This window comes from Ovis canadensis, chromosome 19 (assembly GCF_042477335.2).
Source record: "Ovis canadensis isolate MfBH-ARS-UI-01 breed Bighorn chromosome 19, ARS-UI_OviCan_v2, whole genome shotgun sequence".
In the NCBI taxonomy this organism is placed as follows: domain Eukaryota; kingdom Metazoa; phylum Chordata; class Mammalia; order Artiodactyla; family Bovidae; genus Ovis; species Ovis canadensis.
The window spans coordinates 67,793,347-67,821,016 of record NC_091263.1 but is presented as its reverse complement, the minus strand read 5'-3'; the positions used below and the strand labels follow the sequence as shown (position 1 = coordinate 67,821,016).

General features: G+C 44.3%; 1 pseudogene; it reads right to left on the bottom strand.

The window, feature by feature from the left end:
* Window positions 1–10,648: 10,648 nt before the first annotated feature.
* On the bottom strand, window positions 10,649–17,439 carry LOC138424256 (C-C chemokine receptor type 1-like; annotated as a pseudogene).
* Window positions 17,440–27,670: the final 10,231 nt, after the last annotated feature.

Here is a 27,670-nt window from a genome sequence, read left to right as displayed (position 1 = left end):
ACTATAAGGTCCTTTTATTTAGCTTGGAGATAGTTTATTAAATGATATCTTTTCCAGTGTACATAATCTCCTAGCTGCAGGTCAGAAGACATTTGATCTTTATCCAAGATCAGACTTAGAAACAAGCTTAGAATATTCTTTTACTAATTCAATGAAACTTTATAATAATGTAACACAGCAACAAGGAGCCATCCTGGACAGAGATAAGAAATACAAAGCCTCAGTACATACAAAACTTCATGATCACAAAAGTTTAATATTGAAATGTAATTTTCTTCTCTAGATTATCTTTATTTCTATGAAATATAGCAAAATTAAGACTGATTCACTTAAAATAGGTTTGTTTTCAATAAACATGACCAAATTATTCACATGAGTGTAACTGCCATATAAACTCTTTCAAATTGGCTGCACTGGAACTTAATAGGAATCTCAGACTGAACTTTTAAAATGCCTCTAAAGGCCAGAATAGCCATGCCAATGGCTTGCCTTCAAATTCTTCCTGTGATATTTATGGTTTGGGTAAATTTGTCTCTTTTGCAGGTTTATGAATATTTAAATTCCTGCACATGCCAAGAGATAGTCTTTCCCATTCCCCTGATAAAGTTGCTTAGAACCAAAGGGTCTCTGATTTCTAGAGGAACCAGACAGAGAGAAAAGAAAAATACTATAAGTTTATCCACAGATATAAACTAGCAAACTGTTGTAAATCATAAGTAGCTTGAGTAAGAAGGATTTTCTGTATATTAAAAGCAAAGATGAAAAAGCCAGTAGTGGACTCGCTGGTGGTCCAGTGGTTAAGAATCTGAAGACAATGCAAGGAACCTGGGTTCTGTCCCTAGTTCAATCACATGTTAGATGTGTAACCTAAAATACAATACAAATGAGCCTATCTATGAAACAGAAACAGAATCACAGACAGAGAACAGACTGGTGGTTGCCAAGGGGGTTTGAAAGAGGGATGCAGTGGAAGGCTGGGTTGGCAGACATAAGCTTTTATATAGACAGCGCATACACAAGGTACTACTCTACAGCACAGGGCTTCCCTGATAGCTCAGTTGGTAAAGAACTGCCTGCAGTGCAGGAGACCCCAGTTCGATCCCTGGGTTGGGAAGATCCCCTGGAGAAGGGAAAAGCTACCCACTCCAGTATTCTGGCCTGGAGAATTCCATGGACTGTATAGTCCACAAAGAGTCGGACACAACTGGGTGACTTTTGCTTTCACTCTATACCACTGAGAACTATACTCAATATTCTGTGACAAACCATAGTGGAAAAGAGTATTTTAAAAAAAGAATGTGTATATAACAGAATCACTTTGCTGTATAGTAGAAATTAACATAACACTGTAAGTCAACTATACTTCAATAAAAAGCATGAAAACTGAAAAAAAATTTTTTTTAAACGTGTACCCAGATTTTTAGAGCAGTGTTATTTACAACTGCCAAACGTGGGAGAAACTGAGATGCTCTTCAGTGGGTGAATGAATAAACAGACTGTGATACATCCAGACAATGAAATATTTATTCAGCACTGAAAATAAATGAGCTATCCAGGCCATGAAAAGAAGCTTAAATACATATTACCAAGCCAAAGAAGCCAATCCGGCAAGGGTGCATATTGCATGATTCCAAAGCATGACCTTCTGGAAAAGGCGAAACTATGGAGCCAGTGAAAAGATCAGCAGTTGCCAGGGATTAGGGAGGTAAAAGGCAAAGGCAGAGCACCTTTTTAAGGGCGATTTTTAGGGTTATGAAAATGATACCATTGTGATGGACACGTTATTACTCGTTTATCTAAATTCATTAGACTGTACAACACCGAAAGTATACCCTACTAGGGTATACTAGGGACTTTGGGTGAGGATGAATCACTGTAGTAGGTTCATCAGCTGTGACACTGTTTGGGGGAGGGGGAGGGTGTTTCGGGGCAATGGGTGAACGGGAAGGGTACTCTCTGTCCTTTCTCCTGGGTTTTGCTGTGAACTTGCAACTGCTCTAAAAAATAAAGTCCGTTAAAAAAATCTTATGAGGCCACAGGTAGCTTAAATAAAGCTGAAGTAACTTTGCCAGAGGCCCCACAGCTGCACAGTGAGGGAGCTGAAGGCAGAGCAGACACGGACCCCCTGTCTCGCTCCAAGGCCTCATCTAATCGATCCATCCTGCAGTTTCTATGGATCTGACCAGAAGCCGCCTTTCTGCGTTACTTTTCCCTTTATTCCTTCTGCCCGTGAATCACCTGCGCAGACTGCAAGCCATCTGGAGTGGGACGTGACAGCCTGCGTTTCCAGGGGCTCCCTGCTAACGGGGACGGAGCAGACCGGGAGGGGACACTCTGAGTCACCAGGGCTTGTGCTCCACCCACACCGGCCTGCTGGGTGAGTCCTGCACACACCCTGAGTTTCACCATCACTGTGTCTTACTGATGCTACCTGCACCCAGAATATCCTACTGCCGCATCTTTGCTTGTTGAAACTCAGAATCTCCCTTAGACATACACATTAGAATCTGCTCTTGTGATAAATCAGCACCTGACCCTCCCCCACCCCCATGGAGAGGCAGAACTGATTTCTCCCTCTGACGCGCTTCCCTTGCCTTCGGCACCATTTCTTGCAGCGCTTGCTTCTCCTTATTAACTGGCACCTCCCTGCTCACTGACTGTGCATCTGTTCACTTCTGCTATTTTGAAAGCACTTTGAGGAGAGGAACTCTATCTCTTTCATCTTTACAGGTTTCTTAATAGCAAGCAGGGCTTTGTACACAGAAAGGAACATGACCTTGCCTTGCCCATTTCTTAGTTTCCTGACACTGGCCCTCTTTTCTGTAAAATGGGATGTTTGGACTGCAGTGAGGTTTAAATTAAATGTCATATGTCAAATGCCCACAGTAAGCCCCTGCCTGATAAATACTTATTGAACTGGATTTTCCTCTTTTATTATCTGAATAAGGAACAGAGGTGGGCATGAAAGTGAGTTAATGACAGACCCGGCCCTAGTACCAGGTAACTCAACCTTTATTCAAGTCATTCTTCCACTCTATCAAGCTCTGGTGTACTTTATTTCAGTTATGTGAGTACCTCCCAGTCATTTATGTGACTAAAATTTATCAGTATTTACCAAAGAAACCTAGAATACTGTCTCCTGGTTCACATTTCTTGCACAAATCATTGGCTAAAATTCAGATAAGGCTTACAAATTAAAGGCATTGATGTATCCTTACATCTTGGTAAATGGTAAAGTAACATAATATATTGAATACCCATCTATAATGTAACGGTATGTCTACATAACTCAAAATAACCAAATTTAAAAATAGGAAATATTTCCAGATTAAACATGATCATGTAAGAGAAGATAAATTATTATGACCAACCAGAGTGATTCCCACTCACTGGAACACCTTTGCAAACTCTTGATTTCTCATTTGCTTCATCTATAAAACGCAGATACTATTAATATCAATCCCCTTACCTGCATCGCATAGTTCATGAAATGAGCAAAAATTGCCAATTTATATAAGTGCTATAACATATAGCAAACTGTCCATGTGCAAAGAATCATTAGCAATAGCTTTGGGCATAATCCAGAGCTGGGGGTAAAGGCAATTTATGTGAATATACGGAAGGTAGAAGTCTTGGGGAGGACCAATGATTAAGTATTTTGCCTACTATTATTACTTTTTAGATTTATGGTCTTTGTTCCAACTTTTCCAGGTATGAGACGTGAGACACATGTGAGGAGGTCAGAGAGCAGATTGCTTCTGGAGCCACCTTCCCTGTTTTAGAATAAGAGAAGATGGTTTATCTGATGTAGGCACGTTGACTGGCAGTGCAGGCTTGCAAATTCCTTTAGTATTATGTCTTCTGGACTGCATAGGGTACTGAGTTATTAAACTTTTTCTTTTTTCTATGGAAGTAGCTGAAGATGACATGCAAACTGAGTGTGAGGACTCAGGAAAATTCCCTGTAAACCACATTGCTCGTCTAAAAGTAGCACAAAGAACTGCACGTGTGTCTGTCTGTATAAAACAAACAGAATCTGGACTTCATTAAGGGACCTGAGGAATAAATTGTTCTCTAATAAATGTTTTTATAATCACAGTGGAAAGGAAGAACTAGGACACCAAAGGAAATGGGACCCCGCCATACTAATCTGGTGGTGGAAGCGGGAGGAGTGGGAGAAGGAAGGAATCCACAGCTGTGTCTGATGCCAGAGAGGTCGTGCCTTCTCTAAAGATGGGGAATGTAGAGGCTCTGGGAGGTACCTTATTCTAGACTGCCAAGGAGAATGCGAAATCACCCAGGAGGATGGCTTTCTCTCTTAGCTTTTGGTGGATAATCCAGGAACAACCCAATGTGACTTTCAACTGAGACTCCAGACCTAACGATCTCTGTGCCCTGAAGGTCACAATGTCCACAGGATGTGGGCTAATGAGCTGCATTAGCAGCTGTGGGACAGGGCACTTGGGCTGTTTGACCTTTGCACCCAGATACTGCTAATACATGAAATACTTAATCATCTCTCCGGTTGCCTCATCGAATGTTTGCTGTCGTTGGCTTATGATCACAGTGCCTTTATTTTGTAAGGGAGGACAGAGAATAAACTTAATTGACTCAGGGGTGATGAGGAGGAGAGAAAAGGAGGCTGGAGGGTGATGTGGTCTTTCTTCCCTGTCTGGCTCCCTGAATTGCATCTGAGCCCCGATGCTGGAGGACTAAGCTGCTTTCATGACGGACTGTGAGATTCTTGCAGGTCTGAAGAATTTAGGCTGTAGGCTCAGAATTGTCCGTGAGTTACCTGGCCCAGCCCTGGGACCCAGAGGGCTGGCACCCTCACAATAAAGCCCATTAGTGAAGGCTTCAGTGATGCTAGCAAGAGGCTTCTCAGGCAGACTGAGTTGGGGCTGGCCGAGGCGGCAGCAGAAGTGCTGTGGTAACAGCATCTAATAGACTGACTTGTGGACACATGTGAGGACCCACTTGGGGACCCTCTGAAATAACTCTTGACTGGGCAGAAGGGAAACTTTCAACCTCAATTCAATGTACTTTGGGCATACTCGAAAAAGGATCCACTGATTGCTATGACTAGGACTTCCAAAACTATGTCGAATAATAGTGGCAAAAGTGGAAACTTTGTTTTTGTTCCTGATTTTAGAAAACGGTGTTTTCAGTTTTTCTGCACTGAGAATGATGTTTGCGGTGAGTCTGTCATATACGACCTTTATTATGTTGAGGCAGGTTCCTTGTATGTCCATTTGCTAAAGAGTTTTTACCATAAATGGGTGTCAAATGTTGTCAAAAACTTTTTATGCATGTACAGAGGAGACTGGCTGGCTATACGGTCCATGAGGTTGCAAACAGTCAGACACAATAGAGCAACTAACACCTTCACTTTTTTCATTGACATTATCATATCATGTTTATTTTTCAATTTGTTAATATGGTGTAGCACAATGACTGACTGCATAGATTGAAGAATCCTTGCATCCCTGGGATAAACCCTATTTGATCCTGGTGTATGATTCCTTTAATGTGTTGTTGGATTTTGTTTGTTAGTATTTTGTTGAGGATTTTTGCATCTATGTTCATTAGTGATATTGGCCTATAATTTTCTTTTTCTTCTTATATCTTTGTCTGGTGTAGGTGATGGTGGCTTTGTAGAATGAATTTGGGACTGTTCCTTCCTCTGAAATTTTTTGGAAGAGTTTGAGAAGGATAGGAGTTAGCTCATCTCTAAACATTTGACAGAATTCACCTGTGAAGCCGTCTGGCCCTTGGTTTTTGTTTCTGTGGGAGATTTTGGATCACAGTTTCAATTTCAGTGCCTGTGACTGGTCTGTTTCATAATTTCTTATTTCTTCCTGGTTCAGTCTTGGAAGGTTTTACTTTCCTAAGAATTTGCTAATTTCTTCCAGGTTTCCCATTTTATTGTCATATAGTTGTTCATAATCTCTAATGATTCTTTGTATTTCTGCATTGCCTGTTGCAGTCTCTCCTTTTTGTTTTTAATTTTATTGATTTTTCTTCCTTTTATTCTTGATGACTCTGCCTAATGGTTTGTCAATTTTGTTTATCATCTCAAAGAACCAGCTTTGGCAGTCCTAGCCATGGCAATCTGGAGAAGGCAATGGCATCCCACTCCAGTACTCTTGCCTGGAAAATCCCATGGACGGAGGGGCCTGGTGGGCTGCAGTCCATGGGGTTGCTAGGAGTCGGACATGACTAAGTGACTTCACTTTCACTTTTCACTTTCATGCATTGGAGAAGGAGATGGCAACCTACTCCAGTGTTCTTGCCTGGAGAATCCCAGGGACAGGGGAGCCTGGTGGGCTGCCGTCTATGGGGTCACACAGAGTCAGACACGACTGAAGTGACTTAGCAGCAGCAGCAGCAGCAACCATGACAATCAGAGAGGAAAAAGAAATAAAAGGAATCCAGACTTGAAAAGAAGAAATAAAACTCTCACTGTTTGCAGATGACATACTATACATAGAACACCCATAAAATACCATCAGAAAATTATTAGAGCTAACAATGAATTTAGCAAACCAACAGCATACAAAATCAATACACAGAAATACTCTGCATTCCTATACACTAACAACAAAAAATCAGAAAGAGAAGTTAAGGAAACAATCCCATTCACCATTGCAATAAAAAGAATAAAATACCTGGGAATAAATCTATCTAAGGAGACAAAAGACCTGTATGCAGAAAATTATAAGACACTGATGAAAGAACTCAAAGACAATGCAAACAAAAGCAGCTAATATCATGCTCCTCAACTGGGAGAATCAACATTGTGAACATGACTATACTACTCCAAAAACTCTACAGATTTTATGCAATCCCTATCCAATTACCAGTGGCATTTTTCACAGAGCTAGAATAAAAAACTTTATAATTTGGAGGGAAACACAAAAGTCCCTGAATAGCCAAAGCTATTAGTCAAAGCTAATCTTCAGAAAGAAAAAAGGAGCTGGAGGAATCAGCCTTCCTGACTTCAGACTGTACTACAAAACTACAGTAGTCAAGACAGTATGGCACTGGCATGAAACACAAAAAATACAGATCAACGGAACAAGATAGAAAGCCCAGAGATAAAGCTGTGCACCTATGGGCACCTTATCTTTGACAAAGGAGGCAAGAATATACAATGGAGAAAAGACAACCTCTTCAATAAGTATTTTGCCAGCAACACTGGATAGCATCATGTAAGTAAGGAAATTGGAACACCTCTTCATATCATACAGAAAAAGAAATAAAAGGAATCAAGATTTGAAAAGAAGAAGTAAAACTCTCACTGATTACAGATGAAATGGATCAAATACCTAAATTTAAGGCCAGAAACTATAAAACTATCAGAGGAAAATACAGACAGAATACTCATTGACATAAATTGCAGTAAGATCCTCTTTGACCTACCTCCTAGAGTAATGGAAATAAAAACAAAAATAAACAAATGGGACCTAATTAAACTCTTTTGCACAGCAAAGGAAACTATAAACAAGATGAAAAGACAACCCTCAAAATGAAAGAAAATAATTGCAATTGAAGCAAATAACAAAGGATTAATCTCCAAAATATAAAAATAGCACAGGCAGGTCAAAGTCAAAAAAACAAACAATCCAATCAAAAAATGGGCAAAAGATCTAAACACACGTTTCTCCAAAGCCACACAGATGGCCAATAAACACATGAAAAGATGCTCAGCATCACTCATTATTAGAGAAATGCATATCAAAACTAGGGCTTCCCAGGTGGCACAGTGGTAAAGAATTAGCCTGTCAATACAGGAGACTCGAGACATAGGTTCCATCCCAGGGTCGGGAAGATCCCCTGAAGTAGGAAATGACAACCCATTCCGGTGCTCTTGCCTGGGAAATCCCATGGACAGAGGAACCTGGCGGGCTACAATCCATGGTGTCGCAAAGGAGTCAGACATGATGTAGCGACTAAACAACCACAACAACACATAATAATGCGTATACGTGGAATCTAGAGAAATGGTACCGATAAACCTATTTCCAGGGGAGGAATACAGACCAGAACTGCGGACAGAGTGGAAGAGAGAGGGTGGGACAAATTGAGAGAGTAGTATTGAAACAGACGGGCCAACATGTGTAAAAGAGATAGCTAGGGGAAGCTGCTGTGTGATGCAGAGACCTCAACCCACTGCTCTGTGACCGTCTAAAAGGGTGAGATGGGGGTAGGTGGCAGGAAGGTTCAAAAGGGAGGGGATAGATGTATACTTACAGGCGATTCACATTGCTGTATGGCAGAAATCAACACAACATTGTAGAGCAATTATTCTCCCATTAAAAACAAATTTGAAAAGTAATGCTTTAGAGGGTAACTTCAAAAAATTAGATACACACAAATACTTATAAAATAGATACACAAGCCCTACTGTATAGCAACAGGGAACGCTATTCAATATCCTGTCATTATCTATAATGGAAAAGAATATGAAAAAATGTACATATGAATAACTGAATCACTTTCTTGTGCACCTGAAACTAAGACAATGCTGTAAATCCACTCTGCTTCAATAAAAAATAAAATGAATTTTAAAAATAGTCCACATAAAAAAAAAAAAACTTTGAAAAATAAATAAATTCTGCGGTAGAGCCCAGCTCTGCCCTTTGACCACTCTGCGGTGTCTGCCAAGTCCCTTCGTGAATCCCAGTTTCCTCATCTATCACATAGGGTAACACCAGCATCCCCACCAACCTTGAGGGGTTGGTATGGAGACTGCTGTCAAAAGGACAGGATGGACCATGGGCAGCTGGCAACTGTACTGTGCTTTGCCCATGTGCTGACCGATCATCAGACCAACACCCCTCGTGTTCTCCAACCCAGCCCTAGTCTTGAGGGATGATCAGTTCAGTTTAGTCACTCAGTCGTGTCCGACTCTGCAGACCCATGAACTGCAGCACACCAGGCCTCCCTGTCCATCCCAACTCCCGGAGTTTACCCAAACTCATGTCCATTGAGTCAGTGATGCCATCCAACCATCTCATCCTCTCTTGTCCCCTTCTCCTCCTGCCTTCAATCTTTCCCAGCATCAGGGTCTTTCCAAATGAGTCAGTTCTTTGCATCAGGTGCCAAAGTACTGGAGTTTCAGCTTCAGTATCAGTCCTTCCAATGAATATTCAGGACTGATTTCATTTAGGACTGACTCATTTGATCTCCTTACAGTTCAAGGGACTCTCAAGAGTCTTCTCCAACACCACAGTTCAAAGCATCAATTCTTTGGTATTCAGCTTTCTTTATGGTCCAACTCTCACATCCATACATGACTACTGCAAAAACCATGGCTTTGACTAGATGGACCTTTGTCAGCAAAGTAACGTCTCTGCTTTTTAATATGCTGTCTGGGTTGGTCATAGCTTTTCTTCCAAGCAAGAAGCATCTTTGAGGGATGATAACAGATGTTATTTGAGAAAAGAAAAGTTTTTTCTACTTTACAACTACATTGGCAGAATGCAAGGTTAATCGTGTTTAAACCTGTTCCTCACTGAGGATTTCTTAGAGACTGTAATGTCCTGTGAACCTCCATGAGTGTTTTCCACACAGTGTCTGAGAGGCCCTGAGGGCTCCCACACCGCATCCTCTGCTGGAATGCTGTATTAGATAACACGATGATCCCTGAGTGGAGGACAAAGGTGTCAGACTTGGTGTCACCTCTGATTATTAATGCTTGGATCACAGGAGACTGCAATGACAAATGAATTCATTTAACCAATGAAGTGTTAATGTGGGGTTACAGCCTGGAGGACATAATGTTCTTGATACCAGAAAAACCCCAGGAGAAATCCCTGATGCACATGATGGATCTGACTAAGATCTCCCTGAGTCACCAGTGCCCTTCTGGAGTCCACACAGGCCCCTGAAAGTCACATTTCTAACAAGAATCCTCTGTGAGCATGAGTCTCAGAGATCAACTGGCCCATAGGAAAGCCCAACACTGTAATAACAGACACTAGAAGAATGCATTTTTAATACCACTTAACTGTAACTTAAGTATCAATAATAGCGTACATTTTGAGTGCATTCTACCACAATAAAAATGGGGAGGGGGATGAAAAAATAATACCCATTAAAAACCTTCAAATAGGACTTCTGCCTTGTTCATTCAATTTTTCCCATTCGTTTGTCCACTGACACTTAGGTTTTTCCATACCTAGACTATTGTGAGCAACGCTGCAATAAACATGGGAGAACAGACATTTCACTGAGATAATGACTTGATTTCGTCTGCATATACTATATACGAAGAAGTGGCGTTGCTAGGTCATATAGCAGGTCTATGTTTAATTCCTTAAGGAGCCTCCATACTGGCTTCCGCAGGACTGCACCCACTTACATTCCCACCGACAGTGCACGAGGGTCCCTTTTCCCTACATCCTCACAGCTCTTGAAATCTCTTGTTTATTTAAAAATAGACACTCTCACAGGTATGAGCTGATATCCTACTCTGGTCCTGACTTACATTTCCAGGATGATCAGTGATGTTGAGCTCTTACCCATGTATTTCTGGGAAATCTGTATGTCTTCTTGGAAGGTAGGTATGTCTAGGTAGGTCATTTACCCAGAGTGAATTATGGTATCTTCTGGTGGAAGAACTCAGTGCTGGGCCCCAAACCAATGCTTTGAAATGATTTATTGCCTGGAAAAGTGACCCCCCCACACACTGCTACTTAAACAACAGTAGAAGAATAACTACAGCTGAAGTTCATCTTATTTGTAAACATAAACATGTACAGAAGCAAGAAAACTAAAAGAAAATATTAACCCATCAAAGAATGTAGAGTGCTGCCTCTGGGTAGGGGATTATGAATAATTTTGAAGTTTGTTTTTTCTCCTTTTGTGATTTTAAGCTGTTCTGGAAACAATTTCTATAACTGGGAAAATCATTTTTAGAGAAATATACATCTAAGGGAAAAAGGAAGAAAGGCACGATGCACAAGAGGTCCTACCTCAATTCAGGTGAGAGCGGAGATGTTAAGGACCTTTAGGGTAAATGAATTTCTTTGAGTTAAGTGGTCCTCTACTTCCTACACTGACAGAGTCCCCACCCCTCCTGGTAGATGTTGCCCTCCCTGCCAGCCTCAAACCCTGCACACCAGGTCACTGTCCTGCTGATCAGTCCAAGGTGGCAGCCAGAACTCTGATCCATACAACTATAAGGTCTGGGTGGAGGTCCAGAGGAAGAAAATCAACCTTGTCTCCTTTTGCCTGATAATAATTTCTGCAGTAAAGCTGTCAGAAATTCTTGCTGCATCCCTCAACTGACAGGGAAGGGAGATTCTGAAAACTATTCAGGAGACAGGAATGGAAAAAGGAAGTAATGACTACCTCTGTTCCATGGCAATTTCAAGAAGTACAGCAGTTTATACATTTTATCTGTGTCTACCCCACTGCCTGCATTTGTTGACTTTAGTGACTATAAAAATTCCATCCAAGGGCTTTCTTAGCTTCACTGCCAACAGCAGTTCCCCAATCCTATTTCCTATTAGGTGTCAAGTTCTTCCATCAGGAGTTCTAGATTTCTCAGGGTTTCCAAGAGCCTAAACACTGCTCTGGGAGTGGGGGTGGGGAGGTGAGAGGTGGCTGCCGGCTCCTGCTTGGCTTCTCTGCTCACAGTGGAGGCAGCTATGGAAATCCCCATTTGCAAGATCACTGGTCTTGGGGGTGAGGGCAGCAGATGCTCAGTGACTGGTTTACAAATGCTACTGTTCAACAATCTGAACTTCTCTTTGGTACCAAGCCCTTCTCTGCCATCCTTTGACCCAGTCTTCTGGGATGTTCCATTTTATTTATTCATTTCTACCATCTCATCTGTTCATCTCATTTTCCACCAAAGAGAAGTTCATGGACAAAAATCAAACCTTAATGGTGATTTTGTAGAACACCTTGGAGCTCCCTCAACCCCATGTGGCTACAGTTCCAGGTCAGGTGTCAGAATCTGGCTGGGAGACCCAAGCTGCCTCCTCCCCAGTCAGCATGCTAGCACCTTATGCTTCTTGGGGCCTCGATGGAAATGAGGGGCCTGAGTCTGAGCACAGAACAGCGTTCTTCCTTGCCTGTGTAATGGACATGGAGTTGACCCTCCCCTGCCTCTTGTAGAGGAAGCAGCGACACTTAGTCAGCTGACAGAGCAAGTCCCATAGAACCCTGCGGTACCCCCAGTAGAAAAAGACATAGACTAGGGGGTTGATGCAGCAGTGCACATAGGCAATCACCTCTGTCACTTCAATGGCCAAGTCCAGCTGGCTGCAGTGCTCACACAGGGAATCTTGGAAAGCAGAAACAAACAGTCAGATCGTAGGGCGTCCAAAAGAGAAAGAAGGTGATCATGATGACAAAAATCAGCCATGTCATGTTGGCTTTATTCTCACTCCAAGTTCTGAGCAGAATCTTTATAATCCCCGTGTAGCAGACAATCATGACCAACAGAGGCAACATCAGCCCCAAGATGTTCAGTTTCAGAGCCAGGAACTGCTTCCACTTTCTTCCATGGCTTTCAGGAGGAAAATGAAGACTGCAGGTGTAGTGGGTGAACCACCACTGGGTCTTGGAAAAGTACAAGCCGGGGACAGAAGCCAAGATGGCCAGGACCCAGGTGACAATGCTGGTGACGATACCAAAGGTGACAGTCCAGGCCCGCAGAGCGAACACGGCATGGACGATGGCCAGGTACCTGTTGATGGTCAGCAGGACGATGAAGAAGATCTCGCTGTACAAGCCCAGGAAATAGAACCCAGAGAGCAACTTACACATGGCGTCACCAAAAACCCAGTCGTCCTTCACCTTGTAGTCGATCCAGAAGGGCAGCGTGAAGAGGAAGATGAGGTCAGAAATGGCCAGGTTGAGGAGGTAGATGTTAGATATCCTCCATCCATAGGATTTTCCAGACAAGAGTTCTCCAGCGGGTTGCCATCCCCTTCTAAAAGATATCTTTCTGAGCCTCTTGTATTTCATGAGGACCAGGACCACTAGGATGTTGCCGATCAGGCCAATGACAAACACCACCGAGTACAAGGGGGGCAGCAGCTGGGCCCCAAAGGCCTTCTCTTCTACCGGGTCATGCAGGATCGTGTCCCCATAGTCGTATTCTGTGGCCACGTCATGGTCCTTTGCGCTGGTTGAAGTTTCCATCCCGGCTTCTGCCACGGGTCAAGGGAAATGTTTCTGTATGTATTTGCTGTTAAAGGCAGTGGGCTCTGGACAACAAAAACAAGGCAGTGAGTATGCGTCCTTAGCCCCTGGACGGCTGTTTACTAGTGCCCACTGTGTACCACGCCCTGTGCAGCAAGGGAGACCCAGGTCCTCTGCCCTCATGCAACCTGTAGTCTGCCACACTGACAAACAGGGCGTGCACACGGCGCTGACTCAAGTGCTCTGGCCCTGAGCGCCCTGCAGGAGACGTCCAGAGGATGGAGAGCGCAGACACGGGAGGACAAGGGGGGCCTCACGCGTGTTCACGACCAAGGCTTCCTGAGAGCTTCCATGCACTCGACATTGGGCTCAGTGTTGAACAGCCTTGAGGGCGTCCCATGGTCATTCCCCACTTTAGAGGGGAAGGCACACAAGCTGGGAGCAGTCAGGACACAAAGCTGGTGAGAGCAAGAGCTGGAGCTCAAACCCTGGTGTGTGCCACTCTCAGGCCCATTCCTGAAGCCCCCTGGCTCTCCTGCCCCCAATCAGGGCAGTAACTGTGCACTGTGGCGTCCCCAGAGGAGGCTGGGAAGGAAAACAGTCCTGCCTGAGAGTCAAAAACTTTTGTTTTTGGATTTGAAACATTTTATTTCCTTTCAGGGAACACCTAATACATTGTATTACAGGAATCAAACAGTATAAAAACAAAAAGTTTTTTCTTAAGGATCACTTACATTCCTCATTCAAAATAATTCCTCCTAGTACTCAATATGAATGACAAGTTTACCCTAACTATTTTACTCATCATGATTGGAGAATTTCCATGGTGCTGCACTAGATGAGGCTGTTATTCCCTAGGCAAGGAAAAAAAAAGTGTTATTTGCAACACATGAATTGGTGTCGTAGCTGTAACTTTTAAAGAATCTTTTAGATAAACCTTATTTTATAGAAAAAGTTAAATAGAAACACTAGTGTTGGAGTTAAACTACCTGTACCATGAACTGCATCAGATGCAAGGTATCTTCCTTGCTTTTGAGGTGAAAAAGAATCTCAGCTAGAAGGGAGACAGCGCCCTGAGGGCACAGGACAATGTGCGTTTGCCTGTCACCAAGACTGGGGGACACTACTGCCATTAGGTAGGAAGGGCCAAGGATGTCCTGCAACGGAAAATTCACCAACAGTGCTGTGGTACTGAAATACGGGATGGCCGACCTGCCCCACCAGCCGGGCCCATGTTACACAGTCCTCTGTAGTCACCCAGGTGACTCTGTAGACCTCTCATGACAGCTGTGAGGAGGAGTCAAAGGGAACCCCAGACTGGGAGGAGTAGGGTGACCTGCTAAGAAGAGGAGGCTCCAAGGAAAGAAAGGCTCAGAACAGCCTCAAGATAGAAAGTGTCACACAGTGACCAGGCAGAGGCCGGAATTCTCCTAAAATAAATTTTAGGAAATTTGTAACGAGGGCTGCCAGAAAGCAAAACAAACAGAAAAACCACTAGATAGCCGGCCTTTGTAGAAAATCCCCAGCCCCTGCTTTTCAGCTTTCCTTTCTATCATTTCCAATCACTTATTGAAGACTCCTCCCCAAAAGAGCACACGCTTTTGTATAACCTATCAGCTCTGTGACCTCGGATAAAGTAACCTACTCCCCGAGCCTCATTCCTCACCTATAACGTGGGAAAGCACCCTTACCTTCCAAGGCTGATGTATGGGAATGTCTGAGCCTTCCCCTGGATATTATCAGGTCCTCAGTAAATATGAGGGGACCTCCTTCCCTGCAGGTGCTCTGAGGCCCAGCACCACCAGGAACGTCCCAGGTTTCAATCTATTCTTGCCAATGTACCCCTCTCCCTACAGGTCTGTCTATAGTTAATCTGGAAAATGAATTCTGCTTGGGACTGATGGATTTTGACAGTCCTTTCCATCTGCACTGCGCTGTGAAATTACCAAAACGCTGCCATCAATCTAATTGATCTGATCTAAACATTGATCAGGAAAGTGAGTGGTACCTACATCATAATTCCCATATAAAATCTTGGGAGTCCAGTGCTCCTCCTTCCACAGAGCTTAATGAATGTTTCCTGCTCACAAAATTCACATTTCTGCAGTGGCATTTGGAGATTAAGGCTCAGGGGGGTGAGGTGCTGCTGGGCCCCCAGGCTGGGGGGCGGTCCTTTCCCATCCAATCCATCCTTAGGGCGCTCTCCTCCATCTCTGAACTTGCATACAGCCAGTCAAGCCTCTTTCTGGAGAAACCCAGGCTGCCCCTCACTAAACAAGCTGTGCTGGCAGTTTCTGGTTTCTGCTGCCACTGCCAGTGCAGACAGCTCCATGTGGCAGTCAGCACTTCTGGGTGGGTTCTCAGGCTTACTGTGTTAGCAGCGGGCAGCACAGACAGCAAGGGGTGCAAGGCCGAGCCCGTGAGCCCAGTTCCTGGGGAATTTTGGCAAAGGTGGAGGCAAACCGCGTCAGCTCTGTCAGGGGCCATCTGAACAGTCACCCTCACACCCACTCCCACCTTCAAGCCAGTTCACTACTTCCCCACATGTTGGGCACCAGAATCAGCTCCTGGGCATGTTGTTCCTAAAGGGAGATGGACTGGAGTGAGGCTCTGGAGGCGAGACCCAAGGAGCATGTTGCCACGTAATGCGCCAGTCCGTCTGCAGCCTGCTACCAACGTCTGCCCCAGGCCATTGCCCCAGTGGTCCAGCGCCAGCACCCTTTATCCTGGGAGCTGGTGAAGCCTCTGGACAGACAAAGGGCCGTCTGTGGTGGTGGAAGACGCCCAGGCCTGGTGGGGTGCAGGAGCTGGCTTCTACTGGTTCAGAAGAGCCAGCCGTGTGCAGCTGTTCTGCATCCAGCATGCTGGTGACTCAAAGTCAACCAGAATGGGAACATTTACACATGGGAATCGGCCAGCACTAGGAATCAGGGCACTTTTCTCAGGAGAATTAGCTGATAAACACTTACCAGTGCATCCATGCCCTTCAGTCTGAATAGCCTAGACTGTCCTGGAGCCAGAGTGGGGACTTAAGGGTCAGTGAGGGGCACAGAGCCTGGCGGTCAGCTGTACAGACTTCTGGGGATTTCTAATCCTGAAAGTCTAGGACCCTCCAGACCTACTGGAGGAAAGGCTGAAGTAGATACTTCCAAGTAGCCCCCATGTTCCTGCATCTTTAGAATGGAACTCTGACCTTCCTCTTCTTAAGAACAGAATGGATGCGCCCCCAGGAGGTCACGTGGATGGCTGCCTGCCTTCCGGCGGTTGAGATCCTACCTCCTCCTAAAACAGCACACAGTTCTAATTCTGAGGACCCTTGTGTCTAGTCCTCTTCAGAAATTGTCTCAGTATCAAATCATCTTTGCATCTGTAATTGTTTCTCTGATTAATATTACTCTTTTTGCTAAAATTGTTTCTTACGGCATATTTGGGCTTTGTTTCCATGGAGACATTTGACTGTTGTTAGTGTCTTGCATAACTGTCTGCAGAAAGTACCTTAATACTGGGATGACTTTCTTAATCACTCACCAGAAACCATTGTAAAAGAAAGCATCCTGTTTTTAGCAGAAAGATTATCTCCTCCCAAACAATAAGAACACTTTACGTCTGAGCACCCAGTTGTATAAGTCCACGCATCCTCAGTATTGCTATGCAATTCATTGCCTTTCAGAAACATCGCTGGGTACTTAGATATCTGACTGGCCTTTGAAGAATTCCCTACCTCTGACGAGACAGAAAGATAAACAAGTCATGTCCTGCAATAAGAGGACTACAGTCCACACTGTCCACGTGCCAACAACAGGACCCTCACTAGTAACTAATGACACAAAAAAGACAGGTGTCACTTACTCTGGGTTCAGAGGACTGTGTCCATGAGGTGTGTGTCTGAAGGACATTCCTCTCTTCTGCTATCTCGACCACCCTGGACTTCCAGATCAAGGAATTAATATCAGGAAGCAGAAAAGTAGCATCTGGGACATTGGAACTCCTCTGCCAGCACTTGTGGTAAACTGCCAGGCTTGCACACCAAGGCCACTAGATCTGGTCCATTTGGAGAACCTTTCATTCCCATCTGGGGATTTTCTACTAAGAACATCCCCTTTGCGAGGTGCCACTTTGACCAAGGCCACCACCAGCCTAGCGGGATGTGGACGTCCTCTTTGTTTCTTGGTGTGTGCTTGCAGCTTCCGTTTGTCTGGTGAGGACTTTGGTTTTGCTTTCAGTTCTGCGCACAAGGCTGTTTAATGCATTGTGGCCATTGCTTCCTCTTCCACATCTGACCCGCCCCCAGGGATGACTGGCACACTGGGCGACCTATAGCTATGAATCTACCACTTAGAAGAATGAGATTCTACTGTAATTCTGTTTGACCGATGCATATTCTTAAAAGTAATGAGAGGTGGCCTAAATTATTATACTCTTCCTCAGCTGGAATTGTTTTGTCACAGGAAGGGAAAGGCTGGGAACACTCTCCACTCCATCCGTGCCAGGCACTCTGGTCTCACTCCCGTGGGGGAACTGAGTCACTCTGAACCCCCATAGCGCATCTCTGGGTTTGTTTTCTTTCAATAGCTGAGCCAATCTGTTTGGAAGCCTTTCTCTGGAAGTTTTAAACTGTACCTCCTCTGATCTTCTGTCTGTGTGGACAGAGCTTATCTGTCCTTTGTATTTTTCTATGTATTGTTTCGGGATGAACCACTCTGGCATTTTGTATGATGGGAAATTCTACTCGCTCACTGAAAGCCACTTTGGGAGTGGAAATGAAGTCTTTGAGCTACACCTTGTCTGATCTTTTGTTTGTGGGACCATATTTGTTGTGTGCGTGAATGTGCAACAGTATTTGCACTGACTGCTTGAGACAAATAATAAGGCTCACGTGTGACAATACAAGCTAGGCTTCAATAGTATGTGACCAGAGAACGTCCAGATGTTCAAGCTGGATTTAGAAAAGGCAGTGGAACCAGAGATCAAATTGCCAACATCCACTGGATCACAGAAAAAGCAAGAGAATTCCAGAAAAACATTTACTTCTGCTTCATTGATTACACCAAAACCTTTGACTGTGTGGATCATAACAAACTGTGGAAAATTCTTAGAGATGGGAATAACACACCACCTTACCTGCCTCATGAGAAACCTGTATGCAGGTCAAGAAGCAACAGTTAGAACTGGACATGGAACAATAGACTGGTTCCAAATTGGGAAAGGAGTACGTCAAGGCTCTATACTATCACCCTGCTTATTTAACTTCTGTGCAGAGTACATCATGAAAAATGCCAGGCTGGATGAAGCACACGCTGGAATCAAGATTGCCAGGAGAAATATCAATAACCTCAGATATGCAGATGACACCCACCCTTATGGCAGAAAGCAAAGAAGAACTAAACAGCCTCTTGATGAAAGTGAAAGAGGAGAGTGAAAAAGCTGGCTTAAAACTCAATGTTGAAAAAGCTAAGATCATGGCATGTGGTCCCATCACTTCATGACAAATCGATGGGGAAACAATGGAAACAGTGACAGACTTTACTTTGGGGGGCTCCAAAATCACTGCAGATGGTGACTGCAGCCATGAAATTAAAAGACACTTGCTCCTTAGAAGAAAAGCTATGACCAACCTAGACAGCATGTTAAAAAGCAGAGACATTACTTTGCCACCAAAAGTTCATCTAGTCAAAGCTAGTTTTTCCAGTAGTCATGTATGGATGTGAGTGCTGGACCATGAAGATGGCTGAGCAACAAAGAATTTATTCTTTTGAACTGTGGTATAGGAAAAGACTCTTGAGAGTCCCTTGGACTGCAAGATCAAACCAGTCAATCTTAAAGGAAATTAATCCTGAATATTCATTGGAAGGACGATGCTAAAGCTGAAGCTCCACTAGGTTGGCCACCTGATGCAAAGAACTGACTCACTGGATAAGACCCTGATGCTGGGCAGGACTGAAGGCTGGAGGAGAAGGGGACAACAGAGGATGAGATCGCTAGATGGCATCACCGACTCAATGGACATGGGTTTGAACAGGCTTGGGAATTGGTGATGGAGAGGGAAGCCTGGCATGCTGCAGTCCATGGGGTCACAAACAGTTGGACATGACTGAGCGACTGAACTGACTGTGACAATACCAGGGTGCCATTCCCTATCATGTTGGGCTTTGCCTGTGGTAGATCATTGGTTGGAATTTTCCCTCTTGTTAAGGGTGACCAAAGCTCCATTCCAAGCTGTAAATGGCCCCTGCCTTCCAGGGTATGAAGGCAGGGTATGAAAGGGGTTTGCTATTTCTTTCTGCCTGTGCCCTAGCCCTCTGGAATACTTATCTACTCCACCTATAGATCCTGAGACTGAAGGAAAAAGTGTGGAAAGGAGGCTTTCTTAAACTCAAGCAGAAAACCTGAGGTTTCTGGCTCAGTCTTTATGTACAAGTTAACTTGTATATAATCTATACTTAATTGGCTTAAAAGTAAACTCTTACAAATTAAATCCAGATATTTAAAAAACTGATCAAGATCAATTTTAGAACCATATGATCTGGTAAATATTCAGTATTGACTTGCTATCTGCTATTTAAGGTGGATTAGGCTTGCTGCTTTGACTAAAACAGTCTTTAGAGTCATCAATGTCAAGTAATGCAAGTGAGATAAGAGCTTCTGGGTAAACTCTCTAGGAATAGTTGTTTTAGAAATGTGTACTTAAGAATGATCTCCCCAGGTATTTGGTAGCTTAGAAATTTTGAGTTAAGTTACTTGACAAGCTTATCAAATAGCTAGGTTATTTCTAAATAAAATAAGATACTGAAACATTACTGAATACTGCCTTCCTTTGGCAGAGAGAGACTCATGGGTATTTAGGAAATTAAAGATATTGGTGGCACCCTGAGATATAATAAAGTACATGTTTTTAGAGTTTTGCATGATCAAGATATTTATAATAGCCAGGACATGGAAGCAACCTAGATGTCCATCAGCAGATGAATGGATAAGAAAGCTGTGGTACATATACACAATGGAGTGTTACTCAGCCATTAAAAAGAATGCATTTGAATCAGTTCTAATGAGGTGGATGAGACTGGAGCCGATTATACAGAGTGAAGTAAGCCAGAAAGAAAAACACCAGTATAGTATACGGAATATAAGATAACCCTGTATGCAAGACAGCAAAAGAGACATAGATGTATAGAACAGTCTTTTGGACTGTGGGAGAGGGAGAGGGTGGGATGATTTCGGAGAATGGCATTGAAACATGTATAATATCATATAAGAAACGAATTGCCAGTCTATGTTCAATGCAGGATACAGGATGCTTGGGGCTGGTGCACTGGGATGACCCAGAGGGATGGTATGGGGAGGGAGGTGGGAGGGGGGTTCAGGATTGGGAACACAACTAAAATGGACTGGAATGGGTGAATTTAACTCAGATGACCATTATATCTACTACTGCGGGCAGGAATCCCTCAGAAGAAATGGAGTAGCCATCATGGTCAACAAAAGAGTCCGAAATGCAGTACTTGGATGCAATCTCAAAAACGACAGAATGATCTCTGTTCGTCTCCAAGGCAAACCATTCAATATCACAGTTATCCAAGTCTATGCTCCAACCAGTAACGCTGAAGAAACTGAAGTTGAACGGTTCTATGAAGACCTATAAGACCTTTTAGAACTAACACCCAAAAAAGATGTCCTTTTCATTATAGGGGACTGGCATGCAAAAGTAGGAAGTCAAGAAACACCTGGAGTAACAGGCAAATTTGGCCTTGGAATGCGGAATGAAGCAGGGCAAAGACTAATAGAGTTTTGCCAAGAAAATGCACTGGTCATAGCAAACACCCTCTTCCAACAACACAAGAGAAGACTACACATGGACATCACCAGATGGTCAACGCCGAAATCAGATTGATTCTATTCTTTGCAGCCAAAGATGGAGAAGCTCTATACAGTCAACAAAAACAAGACCAGGAGCTGACTGTGGCTCAGATCATGAACTTCTTATTACCACATTCAGACTCAAATTGAAGAAAGTAGGGAAAACCACTAGACCATTCAGGTATGACCTAAATCAAATCCCTTATGATTATACAGTGGAAGTGAGAAATAGATTTAAGGGTCTAGATCTGATAGATAGAGTGGCTGATGAACTATGGAATGAGGTTCTTGACATTGTACAGGAGACAGGGATTAAGACCATCCCCATAGAAAAGAAATGCAAAAGAGCAAAATGGCTGTCTGGGGAGGCCTTACAAATAGCTGTGAAAAGAAGAGAGGCGAAAAGCCAAGGAGAAAAGGAAAGATATAAGCATCTGAATGCAGAGTTCCAAAGAATAGCAGGAAGAGATAAGAAAGCCTTCCTCAGCAATCAATGCAAAGAAATAGAGGAAAACAACAGAATGGGCAAGACTAGAGATCTTTTCAAGAAAATTAGAGATACCAAGGGAACATTTCATGCAAAGATAGGCTCGATAAAGGGCAGAAATGGTATGGACCTAACAGAAGCAGAAGATATTAAGAAGAGGTGGCAAGAATACATGGAAGAATTGTACAAAAAAGATCTTCATGACCCAGATAATCATGATGATGTGATCACTAATCAAGAGCATACATCTTGGAATGTGAAGTCAAGTGGGCCTTAGAAAGCATCACTACGAACAAAGCTAGTGGAGGTGACGGAATTCCAGTTGAGCTGTTTCAAATCCTGAAAGATGATGCTGTGAAAGTGCTGCACTCAATATGCCAGCAAATTTGGAAAACTCAGCAGTGGCCACAGGACTGAAAGAGGTCAGTTTTCATTCCAATCCAAAAGAAAGGCAATGCCAAAGAATGCTCAAACGACTGCACAATTGCACTCATCTTACATGCTAGCAAAGTAATGCTCAAAATTCTCCAAGCCAGGCTTCAGCAATACATGAACCGTGAACTCCCTGATGTTCAAGATGGTTTTAGAAAAGACAGAGGAACCAGAGATCAAATTGCCAACATCTATTGGATCATGGAAAAAGCAAGAGAGTTCCAGAAAAACATTGATTTCTGCTTTATTGACTATGCCAAAGCCTTTGACTGTGTGGATCACAGCAAACTGTGGAAAATTCTGAAAGAGATGGGAATACCAGACCACCTGACCTGCCTCTTGAGAAATCTGTATGCAGGTCAGGAAGCAACAGTTAAAACTGGACATGGAACAACAGACTGGTTCCAAATAGGAAAAGGAGGACGTCAAGGCTGTATATTGTCATCCCGCTTATTTAACTTCTATGTAGATACATCATGAGAAACACTGGACTGGAAGAAGCACAAGCTGGAATCAAGATTGCCAGGAGAAATATCAATAACCTCAGATATGCAGATGACAACACCCTTATGGCAGAAAGTGAAGAGGAGCTCAAAAGCCTCTTGATGAAAGTGAAAGAGGAGAGTGAAAAAGTTGGCTTAAAGCTCAACATTCAGAAAACGAAGATCATGGCATCTGGTCCCATCACTTCATGGGAAACAGATGGGGAAACAGTAGAAACAGTGTCAGACTTTATTTTTTGGGGCTCCAAAATCACTGCAGATGGTGACTGCAGCCATGAAATTAAAAGACGCTTACTCCTTGGAAGAAAAGTTATTATCAACCTAGATAGTATATTCAAAAGCAGAGACATTACTTTGCCGACTAAGGTCCGTCTAGTCAAGGCTATGGATTTTCCTGTGGTCATGTATGGATGTGAGAGTTGGACTGTGAAGAAGGCTGAGCGCCGAAGAATTGATGCTTCTGAACTTTGGTGTTGGAGAAGACTCTTGAGAGTCCCTTGGACTGCAAGGAGATCCAACTGTCCATTCTGAAGGAGGTCAACCCTGGGATTTCTTTGGAAGGAATGATGCTAAAGCTGAAGCTCCAGTACTTTGGACACCTCATGCGAAGTGTTGACTCATTGGAAAAGACTCTGATGCTGGGAGGGATTGGGGGCAGGAGGAGAAGGGGACAACAGAGTATGAGATGGCTGGATGGCATCACTGATTCGATGGACGTGAGTGTGAGGGAACCTGGGAGATGGTGATGGACAGGGAGGCCTGGCGTGCTGCGATTCATGGGGTTGCAAAGAGTCGGACACGACTGAACGACTGAACTGAACTGTACACCTGTGGTGGATTCATGTTGAGGAATGGCAAAACCAATACAATATTGTAAAGTAAAAAGAAAAAAATAATAATAATAAAATAAAAAAGATTTTCTAAAATAGGATTAAATGTAGTTGGGTAAATGGATTTAAGTATTGTCTGGCAGTTTCCAAAAGTTCTTTTGGGTTTCCCAGGTGACTCAGTGGTAAAGAATCCACCTATAAAGATTGAGATGAGTAAGGAGTTAAGGGTTTGATTCCTGGATGGGGAAGGTCACCTGGAGGAGGAAAGGGCAACCAACTCCAGCACTGTTCCTTGAGAAATACCATGGACAGAGGAGCCTTTAGGGTTACAGTTCACAGATCGGAAGGAGTTGGACACAACTTATCCTTGAGCACTGAGCCCAAGTGAAAACTTTTGACCTCCAGGTAACTTGAAGGTATTTCAGAGGACCCCTGAGTCATCTCAGAGAGAAATATTTAACTGGGATCAGTTGCTATATTAATTAAAATCAGTTAAATTTAATCCCAATCTTTTAACCAAGTTTCTTTACCAGATTACATTGCAATCAGATGTATACCTATGCATCCTCCTCTTTTTTAAACTCTTTCTGTCATTTATAAATAATGATTGCATTCATCTTCAAGAAGCTTTATGAGAAGGACCACCTTTGACAAATACAGGCTTCTGATAATTTTCATGTCATACTGTAACAGGAGGGAAAGGAGCAGGGCACAACTTCTGAAAGAATGACACAGCCAAGGACGCAACACAAACCAATTAGAATCAAATGGGACCAAGACGGCAGACAAGACTAGAATTTGATCCTCAATCAGTAAGTGAAAGGACACACCCAGAGGTGCCATAACAGTTCCAAGGCACTGTTACAAGACCAAGAAGTGGGCGAGATCCTGGAAATCTCCACCCCTTCCCAAAAGTAGTTGGAATAATCCTCCTACTCATCAGCATACGAAATTACCCAGCCAATAAAAACTAACCACGCCAAATTTGGGGGCCGCACTTGCCCTCTGTGATGGCCCACACTCTGTCTGTGGAGTGTGATTCTGTCTGAATGAATAAATCTACTTCTTACCTATAACTTTGTCTCCCAATGAATTCTTTCTGTGACGAGACATCACGAACCTGAACTTTATTAGGTCCTGAAATCAGGTACCATGGGTTTTGTCTGGGTTTGAGTGCCAGGATGCCCTCCAGACCAGAGGTTCTCAAAGTGAGGAGCCTAGACCATAAGCATCAGCACCTTGGGAACTTGCTAGTAGTGTGAGGTTTGGGCTCCTCCCCAGACTTACTGAATCAGAAATTCTGTGTTTTAGTATGCCCTCGATTGAATGTTTGAGAACCATGGATCTGGTTTTCCACCAGGCATGTGGCCCAACGTATCACATGATCTCTCTCTAGACCTGGGCTGGCCCTGATGTGAGTTGAGAAGACTTCTTTTGCCTTCAACTTGAGGCTGAAACAAGAAGCTGCTCAGTGGCCCATTCTGTTTCCTCTTCCTGTCACCTACACCCAGGGCCCCATGACCTCTCAAAGTTGAGAGGCAAACTTCTTAGTGCAAACACACATACGTACCTGCACACACACACACTCGGTCTTTTTGTTTTTAAAACACAGGTGAGCATATGATACACATTTTTTTCCATCTTGCTTTTGTCACTGAACATCATACCCAAGAGATTCTTCCCGACCAGCGCTCAGAACCCTGCACTTAGGCAAAGGTCCTGTTGTGGTGGAAATGGAGAGAGTAGCAGTAAGGCACACACCACACGATTCTGACTCTGACTTTGTCTAGGACTCTGATTTCATGATTCAGCACCCCGTCCAGTGTCAGCCCCATCCTGGCCCACTAGTCCCTCCAGTTTGATCCCACAGACTTCCTTTTTATGTCTCACCATGACATCTAGTCCTAACCCAGGCCTATTTCTGCTTCTCCTTTCCTGTTACAACAACAACATCCCAGAAAGCTTATGCTTTGTGTAACTAACACAGGGTGAGGCCAGGCTCCTTGGCTCTAGGGAGCCCACTTCAGATTCAAATGCTGCACTAGCAGATTAATTTCCCAGGGAGGGGATACAGTGTCATGACCCTGGAGAGCTCTCTGTTGTCTAATCCTGGGATGTACTCTTTCTATGTGGGGACAGGAGGTGGCTTCTGCTCCCAGGTCGCATTCAGACTCCAAAGGCCGGTGAGTGTCCCACAGATGAAGAGGAGGGCCTCTGGGGCACAAGAATGGATCCTCAGACGTAACCCACCCCTGTCCCCTCCACATGACCTCATTTCATCCCCATGCCCTCCTACCCTGTTTCTCTTTGTCTAATTTCCTTCCCTAGTCTCCTTCTTCACCACCCTTCCTCACTCCATATTTCTCCTCTCTCCTTAATCTCTGCCTCTCCCTACCGACTTGGCCTCTCCCAGGCTCTCTTGCAGGCCCCCAGAATTCTACAACCCCCAACCCGACAAACTACAGGGAAAGGTCTAACGGTCCCTCTGCTCCGCTCAGCTGGCGCCTTGTGCTGGGTCCGCTCCCAAAGCAAAAGAGGGTGTTGGACATGTCCCTGATGATGCCTCTCATCTTGCCTGGATTACCCAAGAGGACACCTCCTCCATGAAGCCTTCTGACCCTCTATAGCAGGAAGTCATTAATGGCAGGCAGATGCTGGAGCTTAGAGAGTTTTAAGTTTTTTGGGGTGGTGGTATATTTTCTCTTATTCGCACCTAGTTGTATAGGTTGGACATTTGGACAATAAAGAGCAAGGCATCACTCAAACTAACTCAAAAATTAGAATGACTATAACCTATAATTTTCTGGGCTTTTCTGGTTGTTCCGCAGGGAAGAGGGTTTGATTCCTGATCCAGGAGGATCCCACATGCCACAGAGCAACTGAGCCCGTGCACCACGACTATTGACCCTACCCCAACTGCTGAAGCCCACGTGCCAGGGCCAGTAACAAGCAAAGCCCGCACATGAGAAACCTGTGCACGGCACCTAGAGAGTAGCCCCTGCTCACCACAGCTGGAGAAAGACCAATCAGCAATGAAGACCCAGCATGGCCAATGAATACATGAATAAAAACAAGCTGGAATTTTCTAAAAACCTTGGATGGTAGCTCTTGTTTGGTACCACTCTATAAAGTTCTCTTATACAATTGCTCATTTCACTATCTATATACCTCTCTGTCTTTGCAGCCTAATAAACAATCTCAAAGGTTTGGGGCTTAAAACCACAAGGAGATTGTTCTCTGATTCTGTGAGCTAGGCGGGTGTTCCCACACAGCCTCACTCCCATGTCTGATGGTGGGCGCTGCCTGCTGACGGGAGTGCCTCAGTTTTCCACGTGGCTCTCGTCTTCCTGTCGGCCAGGCTGGCTTTATGCCTGACGGTCTCAGGCATGAGAAGAACCTATAAAGCATCTTAAGGAAAAATCTCTGAGGCCACAGAGGATCACCTGTGCTGCAGTCTATCACTCACCACAGAGCCAAGCCGAGCCAGTCAGGAAACAGAACCTGCCTTTTCAGGGGAAGAAATAAAGTCACATTGTAAAAGCCAGGGTGTACCAAGATGGAAGGGCTCTGAAGCCATATTTATCTTCTACCAAAAGCACAGGCTTCTTCTAGCTCCCTCACCCAGGATTCCCTGAATTCCTGTCCTCTGATGGTCCTGTCTTCCCCCATCCTTAGCCACTCACTCCACTGACCCTCCCTAATCCCGGGATTTTACCGTCATCAACATCTGTGTCCTTTTTGTCTCGGCTCCCGATATCCCAGCCCCTCACCTCTCACTCAGCTTTCCTTCTCACTGCCTCTAGCATCTCAGCTCCAGCGGTTCTTTGACCCCAGTGCAACCAGTGACGTTTCAATTTCTCCTGACCCTCAGCCTCCTCGTGCCCTTACTTCCATCACCTTAAAGTCCAGGGGCCATCATTACAGTCCCTCCTGTACATACATCCTCAACGCCTTCACTCTTTTCTGATCTGGTTGTGTCCCCCTGGCACAAACCCAGTCCTGATCAGATCCGAATCCCCACCGGCACCAAGAAGTTGAACGTGGCTGGAGGAAACCACACGTGAAACTGACTGGGACCCCCCTAAATTACTGATGGCCGCATGCAAAGGGCCCCTCATGCCCATCAACGGCTTTCCCCCCCTTAGACATTATGTCACACTTTCTGCCTTTTCCCTGAACCTCCAGCACCACCTCCATCATCCTCGGTCTTAGCTGATGACCTTGTTCCCCACGTCAGCGAGAAGACAGAAGGCTCAGAAGAGACTGTTTACACACCCCACCTCCCTCCTTCCCATCCACCCTTCCCTGGCCCTTCTACCTGCCTCCCTCCTGCCACGCGGATGGATTCTCCGTGCTCCAAGCCCATCTCGTCCATGCTGCCTGGGATCACATCCTCTCGCATC